The sequence below is a fragment of the Gymnoscopelus braueri genome, assembly GCF_963280865.1.
Source record: "Gymnoscopelus braueri genome assembly, chromosome: 13".
NCBI lineage: Eukaryota > Metazoa > Chordata > Actinopteri > Myctophiformes > Myctophidae > Gymnoscopelus > Gymnoscopelus braueri.
Window position 1 is genome coordinate 13,035,219 of NC_137615.1, and position 3,389 is coordinate 13,038,607.

The window sequence follows — 3,389 nt, forward strand, 5'->3', positions numbered from 1 at the left end:
GACGACTCAGTGCCGTTTGAGTTGTAAACCGATAGGGACAGAATAGTTCTTTTCATGGATCACTGTGTGTGTGTGTGTGTGTGTGTGTGTGTGTGTGTGTGTGTGTGTGTGTGTGTGTGTGTGTGTGTGTGTGTGTGTGTGTGTCAGGGAGAAAGTAAAACAAAAGCCAGAACACAATAAAAGTATCTAAACAGTCCTGCTTTCAATAAACCAAAAAAAGCATGAGCGCGTGCGCGTGTGTGTGCGCTTGTGTGTGTGTGTGTGTGTGTGTGTGTGTGTGTGTGTGTGTGTGTGTGTGTGTGGCCATATATGTTTGCGCACAAGCCTGGCTTGTGGCTCCCTCTAGTGCTGGGTGGGTGGTAAAAACGAGTGCGCTTTCTTCAATCGTACTGGTTCTCCAATCATACTGTAACATATATATTATTGATTTAGTTGTTTTCTGTCTTTGTGTGTTTGTTGTCTCCGCCAGGCCGAAAGGCATGGCGAGAGAGTATGTTTTGCCCCCTGTCCGTCCGTCCGTGTGTAACCGTCCGTCCGAGAGAGTATGTTTTGCCCCCTGTCCGTCCGTCCGTCCGTGTGTCCGTCCGTCCGTCCGTCCGTCCGTCCGTCATTCTGTCTGTGGACAGCTAATCTCCGGCACCGTTTGCTTGCTCGCAGTGAAACTGTGCACACACACTCCCTGGATGCCACAGCAGAACCTCTGCCCCAAATCTTTCACATGGGCCATTTATAGCGCCACCAGGAGGCCGATTTGTGCAAAACATATTTTTTGACAGTACTCCTACAGATCTTGTCCAAAAACCCCGTAAATCGGTACACAGTATCTCTATAGTCATTAAACGAAACGTATCTTTCAGATTTTTCATATTCCATCCTGATTGGCTAAAAATGGCTTCCAAAATTTGCAGGAGTGCTCCGTTTTGAACAAAATGCCTCAAATCATGAACACAGCATGCAATTTCCTTGAAATTGTGCACGCATATTCCCACTATGCAGAGGACGAAAAGCCACTTGAAAATTTTCAAATCAGCCTCATGGTGGCGCTATAACAGGCCGATTCGTGTTTTTACCTATAACTGCACCGATCTGTGTAAAACTTTGTAAGCACACTCCCTAGAGGTCAAGGAAAAACCCTTGCCCTGCATTTTTCACATCTGCCTTTTATAGCGCCACCAGGAGGCCGACTTATGTAAAACACATTTTTTTATATTACTCCTTCCGATTTGATCCAAAGAAGTTTAGCAGTGTATTTACCACCAGCAGGTCCAATTTAGCAAAACAAATCATGAATGCAGTGTCCGATTGCCGTGCAAGGCCTAAGGAGAAATGGCACCCTTTTCACATTGGCCTATTATAGCGCCACCAGGAGGCCACAATAACCTACCTGACCTGGCGGAGACCTGTGCTCCGAGGAGCACTTTTTCTAGTTTGTTTTGTTTTGTTTAGTTTTTTTCTTGTTTATATAGTCTGTTATATTTGTTTGTTGTTGTCTCTGTTGTTCTCCGTTGTTTGTTTTTGTTGTTATGTTTAGTTTTTTCTTACAAAGTTCTTGATAGCTATTCAAAGATAAAAAGGGTAGGTATAATAAGCTAAGGCTTCAGCCTACACCTTTTTGGTCTATGTTACTATGACAACTAATGAAGGCGTTGTATTGATATGCTTTTAAATTGACCAAAATAAACTACTACTACTACTACTATGAATGGCTGTGTGCAAATTCAGATCAATTGCTCCAGCCACTGAGGAGAACCGGGCAGAACAGTTTTGGTCTCACCACGCACTACAAACAAACAAACAAACAAACAGACAGAGGTTTCTCAAATTATAAGAGGATTGAAAAGTTTTGAATGCAGCCATTATCCATTTGTAATACAGTACACTGTTAAACTACAGAAGGGCTGCACAGTGAAACTGCCGTCCAGTCATGGACCACAATGGAAACAAGCACCCTGGGGCTTTTTGTGTTATCCTTTTAGTACAACCTTTGACTGTACTGTACAACGAACAATTAACAATCCTGCTAATAAAAGTGATCGATATGGCACACACATCTAAACGCTCATCGATCGTCGACTGATTGGAATTCACTCAAATGCCCTTTTAAATTGATCCTAGAGACCGGATGCAACGAGGCAGTAGTGTAGAGATTAACACATATATATAATAATAATAATAACTGACACAGGTTACCATTCAAACGCTTTTTAAATTCAATAAACTATAATGATCGATCGATCGCGATCAATCAATCAATTAATCAATCAATCAATCAATCAATCCCTCTTCTACGGAGCACAGGATCGGTCTAATAGGCCAAGCTGAAACCCATTAAAACCGGGGAAGCATCCGTGTCATTTCAGATTTTTGCGTTTAAAAACAGTAGATCTACTGATTTAGAAGGCATTTGTAGAATCGGCCTCAGATCTTAATGGGTTAAACTGTGACATCTGACATGAATGGCGTTTGGCGCCAAGCCCTCGCTGACACGGAAGCTTCTCTCTCCCAGGTCCGACCTGGGACCCTCGGTGAAAACCACAACTCCCTGTCTCAGGTTTTGTCACCACCAATTTAAAATGTAAACTGTGACCGGGAAGTAGACCCTGGCAAGAGCAAAAGGGACCCTCCGTATAGGCGTAACTGTGACCGATAAGAACCTGCCTGGCTGACATCCCAGGATACGAGCATCATTTGGAACGCTGAGGAGCTACTGTGGATGTCTCCGTCCACCACCTCTATCTGAGCGCACCTCGGGCACAGTCACCACCGAGGATGCTCACCCTCAGTGCCCACAACGACTGCCTTTAGCAAAGCATTGTGCATTTCTGGGATATATCTTACAGCAGACAACACTGTGCAGAAAAGCTGGGCTTTTTATTATGCATTTACCATGCAGTAAATATTTATACATACAATGATGCCCCTTGTGTTATCCTTTTAGCCTTAATGTCTTACTGCAACACGTGCTGTTTACATTTCTGACTAATAAAGTATTCAATCAATCAAGCAATCCCTCAACTCAACACCAGTTACTGTACTATCATAAATTGCCCTAGAATGTTACGAAGGAGCCCTCACTTCATTGAAATAGAAAAACACACCCATAGTCATACCTTTATTTTCTATTAATACACCGGAAACATCAATTGATAGAATAATAAAACCTGACACTCACTCATGTACAAATACAGGATTTTTCTCCATATTACGAGTCCCATGGTGCAGAGATAAATTGATAGGGTCTTCTCTGTCAGTCTCCGGTGAAGGTGAAGACTAAACTAGGAAGAAGTGGTGAGTTCTACAATGAATGTGTGCAGGAAACCATGATAATGGTGAGACTTCCTCATTATTGAGCCAGATCACAAATGCAAGCCCAATTTGTCACATAATTG